Genomic DNA, 18,264 nt, shown 5'->3' with positions numbered 1-18,264 from the left:
TTTTTGTTGAATAGTCGACTCCTCATTTCTGTTGCATCAAATTGTTTACTAGGTAAAAGCTATGTGCTGTCAGCCAGTCCAGGTTACCAACAGCTTCAGCTGGTTTTACTAACTCTTTTATCTTGCCATATTTCCAGCCAAGTCCTGTGACCAGTCATGGCATTTTGTTATGGTCAAAGCACAATAAGCTCGGGCTTTGCAACTATATGCAGGGGCTTTTCTGTCAGTGACTAATTGTTTTAAGACTTTCTTCCCAGAGGCTCTGTGACAAGTTTCAGAGCTCTCCTGAAAGCTGCAGCTATCTGAGGTGCAGACAGCTCAGGGTGGTATTCCTTTCTGCAGCTGTGTCATCTTCCCAGGCTTGGTGAAGGACTGAATCCAACACTGGTGCTCAAACTGTGAAGGAGAAGCGATCTGCTGAGCTAGTTCCAGCACACAGAAAATGTCCTTTGGAAAATAATCATGCTTGGGATCACTTCTGTTCTGTATGGCTGTTGCTGTGCACTAGCAGTAACCTTTTGTGTCTTGTTGAGCTATTTCATGGTTCAGAAATGCACGGTACAGACTATGCTGTAGCACTGTTGGTTCCATGCTTTTCTGTTGCTTGGTTTTACTCAAGATCGCTTAACAGAAGTGATGCTTTGGCTGACTTATTCCCTCAGCTAGTTTAGATTCTGGACATGCCAAATGCTAAGTATTCATTTTTTTTAAAAAAAATCTGTTTGGTGAGTTTTCTGGACCTAGTGCTGATACGCATATATAGCAGTAATTAAGTAGGGATCATGAAGTAAATTTGTTTGTATAATCCAGAGCAAAGTTATTAAGAAGCATTTTTATAATCCTGCTTTTTCATTAAGAATGTGGACTCATCAAAGCCAGTGTTTGTGGGAAGGTACAGATTTTTAAGAATAATTTCTTCGGTTCAATTCTGATTAAACCTAGAGAGCTTGATCAACCTTCTGAGTAACCAGTTGCTGATATTTAAGGTAAAGGTCTTGGATTCAATTTCCTCTTTAAGATGAGTGGACCAGGAACTTGAATCCAGATTCTCTGCACACAAAATATTTTCTAATCATGTTGGGTCTGCTGGGGAGACACCAGTCTTTTATGATCTTATTTTACATAGACTATTTTGGAAGAATTTGTGTATTTAATGCAGATTGGGGCAAAAATGTTCTCAAATCTCAAACATTTGTGCAGATGAAAGCATTTTCCTGCTCTGTTGTAGAGCAGACTTTAGAGTGGATAAATGTATAGATATTGCAATGGTATTTGCAAACTCTAAAATACAAATCCTTATCTTTCATTAATTCATACTTTCACAACTGAAACCTCATTTTTTTCCACAGCTTTTAAAGAAAAGCTTTGCTTGTTACTGCAGAGAGAACAACGGAATCTTGTAATATGGCCTAAAAATCACCCATACAGAGCTCCAAGAATCAGGCTGAAAAGTTAATTGCACCTTCTGGACTCAAATGTAGCATTATTGATTAGGAACGCTGTTTTAAAAAGAAGATTTTTTTTTCATACTTTCAAGTTTTCTGCCCAGGTAGTCAGATCTACTTTCAAAAATCAGTGGCTTTGAACTCCACTCACCAGTGTAAATTCATTACCTGAGATAATCTTGGTTTGTAGCAAATAAGAAAGGTATATCCAGTATTATGTTCCTAGAAGTTATTTCCAATCTTACTTTGGCAAAACAATGTGTTTTTAATGGCTTGAAATCTTGTTTTAATCTTGTTGCAATTGAGATGGAAAGAATACAATCTATAATACTTTTCTTTTGCTGTTATCTGCTAAAGTGCCAACACTGTACTTTAGAAGTATTCCTATACCTGAGGTTATTACTGGCATCTATATACTAAAGGAATAGAATATGTATACCTTATAGATGTAATTAGTCACTTACCCTTTTTTTTCCATCTTTCATGATGAAAGCAAATTCTAACTTTCTTTTCTGCCTCTTCCCAAATTCAACCTGGCAGGCAAAGATTCACCACAGGAAATAATGCCAAGCACTTTCTCTGGGGATTCCTTTGCCTTGGCTGCTGACTTACAATTTTTTTTTTTTCCTAGTTTAAGGTCTGATTGAAAAAAGCCATTCATTTGTGGTTTGCTAAATTTAAGAAGTAGAAAAATGCAAGGTGAGGAGGAAAAGCACTATCCAAATCAAGCCATTAAATTTCCCTGATTTAAGAAGTCGCAGCATCTTTTTGCGCTATTTGCTCTGTTATAGCCCTTGCAGGGGAGAAAAACGCTTTAGTTAAGCCAGCTGTCAGGTTTAGTGAGGCTGAGCAGTATATTACCCACCCTGCCCAGCAGCATGCTAGTAACTTCAGAGCTCTGCCGCAGATCATGTATAAATGGTACCTTGTTAAATTGTTACCTTTGCATCAAGAGATATTAGCATCTCTCAGTGCCTGGTGTATTTCCTAAAAGTTTATAAGAGCCAATTCAACTACTTGCATAAAAATTAGCACAAGGGTGTTGGAACAGCTGCTAATATAGTGAGTTTGATACTCTAAGAAACAGTCAGACGTAGTTACACTCTGCATCCTAGTTACTCTTCTTCCTTCCCACTAAATAATTATAGAGACAAAAATCTTCATCTGAGCTTTTTAATCAGGGAGGTCACGACAACAGGCACAGTGACATATTCTTGACTGTGAAGGGGACCAAACATGCGTGCTTTCCAGGTGTCCATCTATTTGGTGACTGTGACGGAGCCTCCAAAGACTGACAGCATCATGTTCACCACAGCATTTTTCTATAAGAAATGCAACATCCCTTGAAGGACCTTTCCTAAGCAAGCACAGGCCAGTGAACTCTGTAGCATGAGTCAAAATTGCCACCTTCTAGGATAGTCATGAATATTAAATTACACTCTAAAATGATTATATGGATGTTGTCCCGCCTTGCTAAGTAAATGAGCTTTTCCTCTGTATTCAGTCTCTTTGGGTGAAATAGATTTGTAGCAGTGTTTTGGTTTTGTTAGTACCAAAGAGTCAACACAGGTCAGTGAGCAAACTGAATTGTCATCTGTCTGCGTGAAACAGAATTGCTGACTACATCTTAATTGGCAGTGAGCCTGGGGAATCAGAAAAACCCTTCTCATCCTATCTTCTCTGCTGCACGGGCAAAGGGACTTCCTGGGTGCTGGTATGAAGCATGCTCACAAAAAACAGCTCCTTGGGAATAGCCACTGCTCCTTGGCTTGCCCAGTCCTCATAGAACCAGTTCATATAATGAAAGAAAATATTTTTTTTTCACTTTTATGTTCTCTAACAGACGTCAAAAGTGATTTCCTGAGATTAGTGCAGTATAAAATTTTAACTCACTTTGTATAGCTTTTACTCTTTTTAGACAGGAAGGTTTTTTTCTCCTCTATAGTATGATGTGCTTTGGCAAAAGCAATCTTATTCTTTTATCAGCGGCAGCTTGGGATAGGCATAATATTTACAAATGATGCCATGAACAAGTTATGCAAATCACCCAAATGAGAACCAGTAAGCTTTTATATCCTGCCAAACAATCGTGTGTTGTAGAAATGCCACATTTTACAGTCAATTTGAGAAATGTTTTAGAGACTTTAAAACATTAGTGCCCTATTTTTCATATTGCTCAACATATACAACAGGATTCGTTAGTACCATGAGTCCAACAATACAACCTTTGGAATACGAAGGAAAAAATAACCGTAATAGATTTTAGAAACCTAAGTGACTTTGAAAAGCTTCTTGGAACTTCATAATACTGTCAATTTTTCAAAGATCTTGTCTAAAATTGAAAATCTGTACGACTGCAAAGAGGCAATCTGTACCTTTCTAGTAGTATAAAAATACCGTTTCTTAGTGCATGTAAATGAGCCATTATAAAATAAATCAGAAAAAAGTAATGGATTCTCTTAACGTATTAAGCTCTCCAAAGGGCTCATCTACACTGCAGTGTCTGAACTGAGCTAAGGATCAGTGATTGCATGCCTGCATTAACCGTGATTTTTAACATTGTTCCACATTCCCTTTGGCAGTGTCCTGAAGAGCATCAGTTTTAGGCGGTTCTGGCTACCCAAAGGAGGGTTCCTGGGAGACACATACCCAAGGGAGATTTGCAAGACACCCTCCTCCCCTTTCCTGATTAACTGTGGGGCTACTGGTGAATGACCAGCAGAGCCAATTCAGCTTGTCATCTTCTATGCAATCACTAGCTCATTTTTGAATGACTTATCTAAATTTGAAGACACTATTGAATTATTTGTAAGCTTTTATTTTTCCAGATCACAACGGGCATTTGGATTCGTGGATTTAAAAATAACACATTTTCCCTTGGAAAGAAAATTGCTAATCACAGTAGTAATCCACACAACTACCCTCCCCAAATCAAAGGAACAAACAAAGGAACATCTTGGGGGGAAAGTAAGCAGCAGCAAATATTTAACTGATAGGTAATGGTGAATTTGTGGAAACTACAAAATAGTAACTTTTTAAAATGTGTGTCCATGATTTTTTTCACACAAAAATGTTTTTATGCCATAGTACATCTGAAATCCTTACAACAGCTTCCCACCTTCCCTGTAAAGAGCTAGTAGAAAGGGCTTCTTTTTTTAAAGCTCTTCTAAGTCTTCATCTTCCTGCCAGACTTTACTTAAAAGGTTACAGAGTGACAATACTGCTTTTCTGGTGTTTTACTCATGTTTGTGTACTGAGCCAAATGCCTTTGTTTTGCTGGTGGTGTGTCTTTTTTTAGCAGTGAACTGTTTACTGCTGGATTAAGGGCAGAGTTGGTGATTTTCTAACCTTGATTTTCCAGCAAGTCCTTTTTGTTAAGGCATACAATAATTTTGGTTTGATTGAAACCGTGACAGAAGCACCTGTACTGAGTTTCTGGGCTGAACGAAGCCCCAGCCAGGCCCTGCCAGCAGTGAGGACAAGGGGAGGGCAAGGAGGGGACATCTGAGAGGTGAAAAGAAATGCATAGGGTTAAGTATGAGGTAGAGAAGAGGGGCAAGGGAGCCAGTCTGTGAGGAAGAACATTGAGGGAGAGGAATCGTTACCTTAGGAGGTGAGGAGGCCGGAGGCAGCCATCTTGGCCTCAAAGGCCTGAGGTGTATCCGTTGGCAACCGCTGAGAGCAGAGCCCGTGTCCCTTTCCAAAATCTTCTCCTCAGCACGTCCCTCAGTGGGGTGGTGCAGGCTACGGCTCCTCGGCACCGCCTGCCCATCTCAGGCAGCCTCCTCTGCTCGGCAGAGTGGCAGGGAGCGACGGAGTCCAGTGAGAGGCTGCCAGACACCCAGAGGCCATATCTGCAGGGAGAAGCCATAGTTGGGGTGAAAGTCACATTTCTCTCAAAGCGCTTCCCTGCAGCTTGGAGCACCGACAGGATTAGTGAGGCCTGGAGACCTGGAAAGGTGAGATGGTGCTGGTGTCTCAGTTTTCTTAATTTAATTGAGATGTAAAAGTTACTGAGTTTTGCTCCCCTGAGGGGAGTACAGTCCTGTGTACTGCTGACTACAGGCTGAGGGCATCACACTACCTGTACAGCAAGCAATTACAGGCTATTTTTGTGACAATATGTGTTCAGAATGGTTGCTTTCTACACAAATTGACTTCAGTATCATGTGCTACTACACAAAGATGTTAAAAATTGTACCTCCATATACCCTGAGGGACCACAGGACCTCTCTAGCTGCGTCTTCTTTCCTGCACTTTTCCCCGTTCAGAAGATGTCCTCCCCCATTACTGCACAGGGGTGTCAGGTGTTCCCAGTCCAGCCTGAAACCCATTGCACCACCTCCTCTCTTAACTGTCAGCAACAGCGACGTATTTGCAATAACTTAATTTGTTAGGCCTAAGTGTTGGGACTGAATGAAAACATTACTGCCGCTGTGAAGCACCCTACAAGTTTTTGGCGTTGAGAAAGTAACTATTATACTTAATTCTGCTGGCAATGTTATATTATGAGCTATTTCACCACTGCTGTGGCATGTGCAATATATATTGCGCGTGTTCCAGAGACAGGAAGGGATGATGAATGGGTAATATGTGGCCTGCTTTCTGCTTCTGTTGATAAGTGACTGATAAAGCTGACAAATAGCTAGATTAAGTAAACAGAGCCTACATAACTCATTCAAAGTGAATAAGTGTTTACAAATTATCAATTGTTATCTGCAAAATTTTCAATTAGGAATGATGGATCCCATTCCTGTGTAGAAATAATGGGCCAGTGATTACATGTATCAGGTACGTGAACAGTAAAATTGGCCATCTGACAATGCTCATCTTCAGGACAGGATTTGGCAAGAAATAGAAGAGAAACAAATGCCCTTTGGACCAAGTGCAGCAATTTTTGACTCCAGCAAAGAACAAGAATCTGAATACAATAGAGGTTTCTGGATTTGGCTCCTAAATACAATCAGAATAACTTGTAGGCTCTTTTAGAAGCTATTGTAACTAGTTACTACTCGAGGACCAATTTCCATCTCATTCCCATGAGTAGTGTTTGCAGAAAATGTAGAATGTGTATCTTTTTATTAGAACAAGAAGAAATGCCTGCTAATATAATACCGCTTCATTTCATAATTCACTGTAGGATGAGAATGGGATTTCAGAGCTGTTGATGTTTTAATCTCATGTTTCTTTGTCCAAAGTAAAAAGCTGCATACAAATGATGTTAAGTTAAACAGATTTAGTTCATCAATGGCTGTGTCATATTTGTACCACATGTTAAAGGTGGGGGAGGGTTTATGCTCGGCTCTGTATGATCAAGTGCTTGCTTTTAATTTAGTGAGTCGTCTCTGCAACATCCTGATAACAAAACATGGCTTCAGATTCCTGAGATAACATTGAGTGCCAATTGCACATCAGAGAGAAAATAACTTGGCTTGCAATAGCCTAGATTGATCCACAAAGTAAGAGGTTATAAACTGTAATGGAAGTGCTGACACAACCAAATGAGATAATACACTCCAGTACAGCTATCAGCACAGATGGAACATGTGGCTCTGAAGTGTCTCGATGTGGCCTGACCACTCGTGCTGGAGTAGAGCTATCAACGCGGGGGAATTAAGGTGATGTATGAGAGCTCAGTGGGCCTGGGTGCTCTCCCTCTTGGGGGTTTGGCACCCTCTGCTGTCCAGTTTTTGAACCAAAAAAATTAGAAATCGGACTCTACAGGGGACATAAAAGAGCAAAGGAAACGTTAATCATCGATTTTGGTAATCAAACCCCCACACTCTTTCTTACTAAAGCAAATTGTGAATTTTAAAGAAAAAGGTATTTTTCTTTCTTCACAGTAGTAATTGCATAACTGCATTGACTTTCTCATAAATAAGGTGACCAAGTCTTGGCTCCTAGTTCCACTGTAAGGCTTCCTGACCATTCATGTTGGATGCAAACAAAGCACAAAGGCTCTGGTCCTGGGGGAGGTCTCAGATATGCTAGGACATCGGCAGGCTTTTACTGCCTCAGCAAGGTCTCTGCACAACTGTCACAGTTAAAACAACTCTACACAGTGGAAATGCAGTGGGAACAAGCGGGTTCACACCCAACATCTGGCATAACTGTTCTTGCCTCACAAGCATCTTGTGCTGCAGCTGATAGCACTGAATATTGTGTAGGGTACACAATATTGTGTGTTTTAGCTGTATAGCTATTTAGCTATATAGCTATATATTCACTCTCGGCTTTTTGGAAACAATTAACAAATGGTCTCCTTAACAGTGAGATGCAGAGCTTCACTTCTGTAACAAAAACATGAAGGAGCAACTGGCTCTGCAGCACAGCGAATTTAGACCTGAGAACTCTGGAAAACAGGATGCCCTTTTCTACTGTGTAACTACCTCCATTGGATACCTCCTATATTTGATTGACAAGGTGAAAAATATTCTGTAGAGTAGGCATAGCAGCCTGTAGGAAACAGCCTTTGTTTGTTCCCTATGTATTTCGCTTTTTGGATATACGCTTGCATGCTGTATTCAAGATAAAACCAGAAATTTATCAACCAGATCTGCAGCACATGCAGTGCCAGCCTTCCCTTAATAGGATACCAGGAAACAAGGCTGTGCTTCCCAGTAGAGGTCCTTCAGTGGCTTCAATTATTAAATGGATTCACTTATGGCTTTATCAGGTTTGAGTTATCAATGGCTTTGAGTTGAACTCAATATTGGCTTGACAGGGGTAGGACAAAGCCCCCTTCTTCTGAGGGCACAGAGATAGCTAGGTCCTGACAAACAATGCTTCATTCCTTCTCGGGTTAGCTCAAGGTCTGATAATGCTCCTCTGGCAGTTAGTCTAGAGTCCAGAAGACACACATAATCCAAGGCAATATATCTATATATGTCTGTGTAAGGCATGTTGCATGGTTTTTGTAGGTGGTGGGGAATGACTCCCCCCATACAAGCAGGGTGGGCAACAACAACTTGCCCTGCATGCCCTGGAGCTGTGTGGTTCTCGGGGTACCGAGTTCAACTGGAGGCTGTTCTCTGCAGAAGCTGGCTGACTGTACCTGTGCCTACTAATGTCCACCGTGCTCTCAGGAAAAAATAATTTGGAGAATGCAGCTATAGAATTGCCACTTGTTTCTCTTATGTTTCACTTCACCCCAGCAGTCTCCACTCTGCTTCCTTAACAGAGCATAAATAAATGGATTTACTAATCAACTGCTTTTCTTTCCATACCCACTCTGCTTCTCCTCACATCTTCTCAGACCTGGGAGGATAACTAAAGATTCAGAGTGCTCATACTTGTTTCTGATACACAAAGAAAATACACTGATTCTAAGAAATTTCACTTTTGAAAATAGCTTTGGTTTTCTGCTGCAACAACCATGATCTTCTAAATAGACTGCAGCTCTTCACATTCAGTCTCAATAGAAAATAAAATGGAGGAAGTGCAGAAGGCAGCACTGGCATGATTTGCATACAGTCTTTGAAAACAAACATCGGATAGTGGCAACTGAAAATCAGCTTTATATTAGGCTCTTGCTGCAAATGTTGTGTTCAAGTCAAAGACAGAAAACACGACCTTGTGGAAAAATAACCCTCAATCTAGCATATATCTGAACAACAACAACAACAAAAAAGATAAGAAACTGTTATTTTAAAAACAGCACAGAAGTAGATAGAAACCTGAGTGGTGAGAAAAAGCTAAATAAAACCCCGAATCCTTATATGAGATCTCCAGCGAGTGGAAGCCATGGTACCTAGTGCTGTCTGCACACGGGGCACTCTGTCGCTGAGCTATATATTCAAACACAGATTGGTTTCCCCAAGCATCAACCAAGACATTGTTTTTATTGATTTATTTTACTATCTTCCCACTGCAGTGATAGGATGACAAAAGAACCACCTGTGGGTATCCTAATATATCTAATGCCAGCAGATTTTCAGGTTGAATAAAAACAATAAATCTTTCTAGGCACAAAGGGTATTACCATGAAGTAAGTTAATTTGGGAAACTAAAGAGCATGATTTAGGAATATTGGGTTTGTTAGAATGGATCAGACTGGTCCTCCTGGTCTACTGTCCTCTCTCCAGAGATAGTTCCTGATGGATGACACACAAGAAGACAAAGTAAGCCCCAAAATAGCTAACTGTTCAGTGTCACTTCAAGGGACTGGCCTGCGTTCTGACAGTGTAGCAATAATTGTGTTACACCAGTAGGCATGAGGTCTGATTCTCACTGTATTATGCACAAGTGCTCCAAAGATTAGGTGGCATTTCTTAAAGAACCCAGATATAATGCAGATGCTCATGGCTGTGCTGATCACTGCATCTATTGTGGGACACAGCCTGTATTTTTCCCTACGACAGTACAGTTAGATTTGTTGTACAACTTCCCGTTGAATTAAGGGAGAAAATGAATAAACATGTAAACCTGTTCAATTGCTTAATATATTCACAAATCAAGGCTAAAACAGTAGCTAGTCAAAGAAGATGTAGAGTCTAGCACATTAGAAAACAAAGTTCTCTTTCTCTGCAGTTCTTCCAATGCATTTTCCTGTCTCCTCACTTCCATGAACAGGCTGAACTTGTCTTGTGAGGTGCTCCTAAAAATGCATATTAAGCCGTCATGCTAACATATGGCTCCTCAGTTCTAATCTACTTCAAACCAGAAATTTTACACCCTTTTGAGCTTTCTTCTAGTAAAAGTTTCCAGAGTAACACACCTTTGAGACTGTATTACTCTGCTTTCCCCTAAATAGGTACAGCACGGCTGCAGTGGATGAAGGTCCCTAAACAAGTGCTGCTTTGCTGATGTATCTCAGCCCTGACCCATTCTTGGAGGTGTATCTGGGAAGGTTAGTTTTTGCTTTATAGGAATTTCAACCCCTGGTTTCTGCATTGTATTTCTGTGTCTAAATTTTGACTCTGACCTCAGGAATCTTGGCATTTTTCTTAATCCTGATCTTTGATTTTTTATAATTAGGCTACAAGATGATATATACATGAGCACTGCTATTTATGTAGCTCAAGAATGCAGTTTTGCATGATCTGGCAAATTGTTTAATATGCTTATTACACTTCTTTAGATTGCTTAAAGGAACATAAATAAAGGCTCGGTATATCTGCTTTAATCTACGCCCCTGAAACCCCAAATAATACTGGTACTGGTTGCTTCTGTAGAGTCAAGGCAGTAATACACACATGCCAACATCAGACCTGCACCCTTCTCAAACACAGGAAAAAAAATCAAATTGAAGTGGAGATATAAGAGCTTGGGAGATATTTCAAAGGAAGCCAATAAAGGAGAAAAGCTAGAAACTGACACTCACCAATAACAGGATTCTTAAAGCCTCAAATTCAATAAACCCACAAACCAAAAGAAATTAAGCAGGCTTTGCTGCTTCAGGACAGCATGCTATGGGATTTTAACAAGATTCATAGGTATTAAAAAGTAATGGCATAAATTGGTTATTTAAAGTCGATATTGATTTGTTGCCAGATTCTGCATATCAACAATTGCACTTCAGTGTCCATTTACTTTGCTCAGAAATAAATATTCCTACCCAGCTGCATGTGTTAGTTGGAAGAGAATCAGTTTTCACCACTGGCAAAGGGACAGGTTGTTATCTCAAGCCACATGGTTCATTGATTTATCAGTGGTGGTGTAAATACAGAAATTTATAGGGGCGCTGTCAAGATCATTTATTTAAAAGCTTTTTTTGGAAGAAGAATGATAGCACGTTCCCAGGTAAGAATGTGAGAGCCTTTCTGACTGTTTGGATTTATTAGTTGGTTGAGGTAAATTATCTCCATTTGATGTTTCTGGCTGGCAGAGTTAATTTATTTGTACAAAAGTATTTAATGATGCAGAGAGATTGTTATTGGTGGTTTAATTATTGTTTTGATCAGAGCTTCTGTATGGGTGGTAGTACTCCTAATAAGATAATGATACTTTTTCATCTGTTAATGAGTCTTTGGAGTATTCCCAACACAGTTTTAAGTCTTAGTTGTTTTCCCGCTCTTAGTTTAATTTCTGTGTTTCATTTGGCTTGCATAATGAAACGAGATGGGCTGCTTTACTGCTGTTTATAAACTGTCTTCTTAATCTGGTTTCCTGTGCTTGGGCTGATCAGGATTTTCGAAAACTACATACACATTTCTAATCTGGGAGGAAAAATCACCTTGCCCATAAATTGAAACAAATAAATTGGGTATTTGTTCTTAGGTAAATTACAATATTGTTTTTGCACAATTTCATGGTGGTATCTAAACTTTAGCATTAAAAGCATGTTGTCTGCCTCTCTTTTCCATCTGTATCTTAAAAAAACCCAAAACATTCCCTGTATCTCTTCCTGCCAATACTTGCTAATCAGTATTGGCAAGATCATAGTCAAATACAGCAAAATACTGACAATAAAAGGCAGTATTTGTAAGTTAATTTTAGCAAGGGTATGCCCTTATTGAACTCGAGGGTACTTCAGTATTGGGTGTTGATGGTAACTATCTTGTACAGATCTTAAGTTGAATTGTATGAGGTGCTGGAAAGTAGATAGAAATGTTAAGAGGGGAACCATAAAAGAGCAAAATTAATATCATATAAAAAGAGGGGCTTTGCTTTTCTATGGATGAATATTCTAGTTCTTATAGTATCTTCTATACAAAGTATTTATATACTCAACTTTTCACTCGTTTGTGACCATACTTGTTTTCCCTCTATTTCATTTTTTTATTCTGAGTTTATTGGGCCTGGATCTGATTTGCTTTGAAGCCAATATTGGTTCTGTTAGAGTAGTGTGCATACAGAGATGGCCCGCACTACAGAAACGCAAGAGCCATGGGGGACATGAGGGAGCAAGTGGTGTCCGAATGTTCAAATGTTCATGTGTGCTGCCTGCCACAAGCACAGAGAGTATTTTGGTCCTCTGCTATATTCACACAGGTGCCTGCTACAAAAATTGTACTGGGAGAAGGTAATAGTTAGGAAATTCCCCCTTCTCCTCTGGAATATTCTCATCCTCTTGATGCCATAGAAAAAGAAAGGTAAACACTGACACATACACTAGAATATGATCCTTCTCCTTCATTTGCCTGTTGTGCTAACATCACTTGTTGACTGAACTTCTCTCACAGAAACTGGAGGAATTATAAACCTTGCAGAAGTCCAAAGTGAACATCACTCAGTCAAATCCGACCCTGTTTAATCAGTCGATAATTAAAAACAAATCAAGAAAGCAAACTCAAGAAGTTAATGAGAAGTGCAATCTGATTGTAATATTAGAATCCAAATCTATCCAGCCTCTCCAGGAAGCCTGACCTTATGGTGAAATGAAACAAATCTATTACATAACATATTATTCTTACAGCAAAAAAAAATAATTAATATTTTCTTCATTAACTAATGAACTTTTGTTTCATGTGAGTAGGTTTCTTCTAATGAGAGCAACACAGCTTCAACCATACCTTGTGAATGGCTGCTGGAGGGGTTGAATAAATCTTCTTGATACTAGTGGCCATTCTTGGGCGGCTTTTAATGCTTTGGATTAGCTTACTCTAAGCACAGCCACCAACCCTACTCTGCATATGAAGTTTGTGCTGTGGTGACCAAGAGCATCTTAATATCTCTCGCTGCAGTCAATAAGCATTTTGTGGCAGTTCACACATCCATTAGATAACTAGCAGAACTCTCACAACTGTTAAACGCAGGTGATACTTGTGCAGTACTTGGGTGACATGACCATCTTCTTACCTGCACAATGTCAAAAGCATCAGCTTGAATTGCTGAAGAATAGTTTACCTTTGACCAGAAACAAATCCTACTGCATGTCAGCATGTAGTCCATGTATGAAGCAAACAGCTTCCATTTGTGCTGTAATGTGCTCAAAACATTACGTGGGTTTGGGGTTTTGAACAGCCTGTGCCAGCAGAGTACTTAAGGACTAAAGGAAGTGCTCGCAATGCAGCTGTACCTTCAGAGCTGGGCGATGGCTTCTCGTCAGGTCATTGCTAGGATCTCTTTGGGACTGCTTCACTGTTTCATATGTGATGAAGTGTTTCACCTGCACCATCTGAGAGAGCTTCCACAGGCAGCAGGAGATGGAAGGAGGCCTGATGACATTCTAGAGATTAGTTACCAAAAAAAAAAAAAAAAAGAAAAGAAAAATAAAGGAAGGACTGGAAGGAACTAGAGTGCAGGAACAGGGCCTGCTGTAGCTGTATCTTCTTGTATTTTATCACGCATCACAGATCTGCAGAGTAAGCAATAATTTCCTATTTGGTACACATAGGGAACTGGGGAAAGGGCATCAACCACATCTGCCTGTAAGTAACTTGGGAAAAGTACAAGATTACTTGCAGTTTCTTCCCCCAGCTCTCCCAGGCTTTAGCCTGAAAAGTTTTTCCCTCTCTGTTGTGACCTATATAATGTGCCTTACCCATGCAAAGTCTTCAACTGTTTAAATATGAAAAAACAATGAAAACCTGGCAAGTATCCTAACATCCAGTCATAGGAAGGATAAGGAGAGACCATGCCCTGGGAAAGGTGTAGGATGGCATGGCACTGCTTTCTGTGGCCAGTGTCCCCTAACAGGGGCAACATTAACATAAAACTTCCAAAGATAGCTTCAAAGTGCCTTCTTCTGCTAGTAGCCTGGAGGGAGAAAATATTTATACATGCCCCTTTGCCAAATAGCATTTAAGCTGTGTGAAAGACTGTGTGCACCTGTGTGAAATACTGAACTCTCATAAGGCTCAGCTTGAGGCTTGCATCACTTCATCGGTGACTCGTTTCCTTTATGGGTGAAGGGTTCAACTTTCTCCCATTATTCAAGAAAAGCTGTGAAGGAGTCTACTTCATGTCAGTTATCTCCGTTAATTATTACTGTATGAGCCCGGGGAACGCAGCTAACACTGGACCTCATATATGGGGAGCTGTTGCACAAGTACAGATTAAAGCAAAACCTCTCTGAAAAGCTAAGTCTAAATAGACTAAACAAAGGGCAGGGGAAAATTAGACATTTGTAAAGTGAACAGCATCATGGCTGGTAAAAGCCAGGTTTCTTTCATGAACTTGTTTTCCTTACAATGTTGGGAATTACTCTGTAGTGTAAAATAAACCAAACAACAGGTACAATAGATATTAATAGGAAATAATAGAAGTTGGGTGAAATGAGAAAGAAGCAAAAATGCAGGTGGAAAAAGCAGTCAAGCATATAAGATCATGCCTAGAAGCTGGAGAGAAGGTGGAAGGTGGGTGTCCTATGCTGCGGGGACCAGTTCACAGATACTTCTACTGCTGCTGCCAGCTGAGCATCTAACTAAAGGCCCTGTAGCCTTTTTTGTCACTTACTAAAATGACTGATAAGGGAACTACATGGGCCCTGAAGCCTGCTTGTGCCAAGTCTGGAGTCTCGAAACCAGAAAGCAGGCAGGTGGGGAAGGGAAGGTATGGAGCAAACCACTCGGATCTGTTTCTTCCTTCCATCCTACAGCTGAACCTGACCAAGCATATCTGCATGCCAATGAAATGCCTTTTAAAGAGAGCTGTCTTGAACATTTGAAACAAAGGAAAGTATTGCCTCAATAACTATTCCCCAATGTCCACACCATAAGTTACTGGCACATCTGGTACCTGCTGCTAATGGGGGGTGCATCTTTAACAGGACCACTGAAGGAGATGGATGGTCTGAACTGCACTTACCTTGTGTGCCACCAGCGTGTTTCTGCAACAGCAAAGGGAGGAGTCCAAGTGGCTCTTCTCTTGTGTCTGTATTATGGTTCCTTTGGGGATGAACAGATTGTCTTTCACAGGGCCATCAGCTGAGCCTTTCACCAACTTTAAAACTGACATAATTTTCAGACTAAACAAAGCCTGAAAAGAGGAAGAGCAAAGCAGAAGTCCAGGGATGTCACTCAGTCACCCACAGGAGATTATCTTCTGGGGCAGAGTTAGTCTGATTCATTGCCCACAGAAATGGCAACTGCAAATACTTCAACATGTATCCAGTTATTAGCCCAAAAGTATGAGCTGAGCATTGATGCCCATGGGAATGGTGGAGAGCACTGAATGTTAAAAAATCTTTAGCAATTTTTATTCTTTAGCATGTACTAAAATACTGTATATTTTCGAATAAGCCATGCAGTTCTAAGCTAACAGCTAAACATCAACAGCATTTGCTGATAAAGTCCCTATAGTCAGGGAAAACTTAATGAGTTCAAATCACTGTGTTGAGCTGCCTGTGGAGCAGAGAGTTAGACTAACTCGTCTTGGTCTCAGCTCCACTTTGGGCATCCTGGGCCATGTTGGATTGCCCTGCAGCTCTTGTAATGCCCCTGTTTCCTTCACAAACACCAACTTTTGCCCCATTAAGGGGTTGGGTTGCAGATGAGGGTCTCAAGAGGTTCCAGGATTTCAGAAGCACACTTGGATTCCCCACGTAAGGTACAAATAGTGATTGCAGTAAGACCAGTATATGGTACTCATATGTCTACACTAGATCCAATCTCACAATCTTTACTCAAGCAAATCTTCTGCTCTAGAAGTAGAGACAAAAAGTTTTAACCAACTTGTATCTAATTTGAATTAATATATCTGTAACTTAAAGCAATCGCCTCTGCGTTTTGCTCCCGCAGGCACTTGTGATGTTCCTGTAACTGAATTATGCTCACTTCATGAAAGGGGAACGCTCTGCTCCATGGGTTATGTTTGAGTACAAGCAAAGGATTGCAAACCCACACTAGTGCTGTTCTCAGCACAAGGATGTACGGCTTGAGCCTGCTGTCCGTGCACTCAAAAATTCAGTGCAGTCAGAGGGACTTCTTGGCACTTGCAGGCTATAGGAGCGTGGTCCTAATTAATGTAGCAAAACAAAGCCAAGCTGAATGTTTCACTGAAAGGAGCGGAGAATCCTGCTTAGGGGACACTGGCTGACACACCTGGGTACCGATCATCTAATGCTCTTCACACAGCTTGAAAACTTAGCTTCAGAAAAGGTTTTCCTTAATATGAGGGAGTGACAGAAGGAAAAGGTGGTGTGATGCTAACAATGAATGTGACTTAATGATTCAAGTACTGAGGATATAGAGAAAATTTAGAAACCCTCTTTAACCACTTAATGTAAACAAGAAAAACAAGTTTTTAATGATTGGGAGGCTGATGATCCTAAAAGACATGTGGCTTATTTTGCATGAAGCATTCAGGTTTAATTTTGTAAAAGAAATGGCCTAACAGAGCCTGCATCAAAACAAAACCAAGTGCCAAAATATAGTAAGAAGTTATAGGGAAACAGGTGAACCATCATGGTTCTTGGAGAGTAGCATGTTGCCAATGGTAGTTTTGGCTGAAGAAATGGAGCATACTGAGAAATTTGTGGGTAGCCTTGAGCCGGGAAGTTTCACAGAGGCTCAGGAGCCGAGCGCTTTACAGGAGCCGTGTGTTTGCCACCCTTCTGACATGGCCAAAGGTGCGGACGGGTTGTGCAGAGTGAGCTGCCGTGGAAGAGGGGAAACCTGAGCAGGCTGGATGGTAAATAATCTTAAAAATAGGACAAGATGCATTTTTTAAGGCATAGTATCTTCTTAAACTGCATTAGCACAATTGCTGAAGATGATCTATTGCCTGGAGTACCAGAAATGGGATGGAATATAACAGCAAGAAGTCATGCACTTAAAGATTAATTAGAATAACTGCGAGTAAGCTCAGAGGTTCATGAAACGCGAGATTATGAAGAGAGGAATCCAGGTACGTTATTGGTTGTAGGGTAACTACGATGCCACTGTAATATGGTCTTAAAAATGCTAATGTATTCTGGGATGCATCGAGTGAGGTGTTTTCAGTAGATGGCACAGTATTAATATCATTGTGCAAGGCAGTTGTTGAGACCTGGTTTAGAACAGTGCACACAGGGTAGAAGGTATAGAGGATGCTGGAAGAATGGAAACCTATTTAGAGAGAAGATTAAAAACCAGCAGAAAGACTGAGAGATGATGATCTGATTGCTATTTATAGGGACATTTTAGGTAGATATTAGAGAGGCAAAATTATTTAATCTGAAGGGTAATAATGGTAAAGAACAAATGGCTATAAGTTGTAGTGAATACATTTAGACTGGAAATTAGAAAGTTTCTAGTTTCAGAAGAGTGGATGCTAGAAAAGCCTTGAAGCTAGAAGCAAGGCACCTGGGCTGTCTGAAGGCAGGGCGCCCGTACGGCAGCGTAGTCATCCAGGTCATCCTCCAAACTGGATAATAAAATGGTGTTGGGTGTCTCGTGTACTGCCGTTCCCAGAAAAGGGATATAAAGAAATGGAATCCCTGTAGGATGAAATGTGTATTTGTGGTGTCTTCGCCCCATGTTTCAGGTTTGCTAATACACTGGAAAGTCCAGAGAGGAAGATTCAACTTCCTTTCGGTGCCTCTTTACCCTCCTCCAAATCACCATAGGTGACACAAAGCTAATGGATCACAAAGCTGGCCAGTCGAAGATTTTGTAAACAGCTGCCCTGCTGTGACTGACAGTTAATAGGACATAGAAGTCCGTGTGCAGTGGCAAAACAGACCTTTTAGGTGTTTCACGGATCAGACTGGTGTGGATCATGCTTCTTTTTCTACGCTACTTGTCTTCCTCTGTTGTATGTACCCAAGGCCAATTTCCAGGATCATCTGAGCATTTCGAAAGGGCACGTTTCTTGCTCTGGCCGGTCTGAGAACTTCGCGGTACTTGTGACTTTTGCGGTTTTCTTCCTGTTGCACGCTGCAGTTTGGGGTTTTTGCAGAAGTTCCTCAGGGGTTGTGCTTTGGGAAGGGGGCGGTGTGCGCCACTCGCGGGGGGCG

The 18,264-nt window shown here is 40.7% G+C and overlaps 1 long non-coding RNA gene across 1 annotated transcript; it reads right to left on the bottom strand.

Moving 5' to 3' along the window:
- Positions 1-2,749: 2,749 nt before the first annotated feature.
- LOC141928492 (uncharacterized) lies at positions 2,750-13,805 on the bottom strand. Its single transcript, XR_012624778.1, has 3 exons — positions 13,405-13,805; positions 5,051-5,299; positions 2,750-2,767 (listed from the first exon to the last, which is right to left on the bottom strand). It is a non-coding gene; the product is annotated as an uncharacterized LOC141928492 (long non-coding RNA).
- Positions 13,806-18,264: the final 4,459 nt, after the last annotated feature.

This window comes from Strix aluco, chromosome 11 (assembly GCF_031877795.1).
Source record: "Strix aluco isolate bStrAlu1 chromosome 11, bStrAlu1.hap1, whole genome shotgun sequence".
NCBI classification, from domain to species: Eukaryota; Metazoa; Chordata; class Aves; order Strigiformes; family Strigidae; genus Strix; species Strix aluco.
The sequence above is the reverse complement of the archived record's forward strand: the minus strand, read 5'-3'. Positions and strand labels throughout refer to the sequence as shown.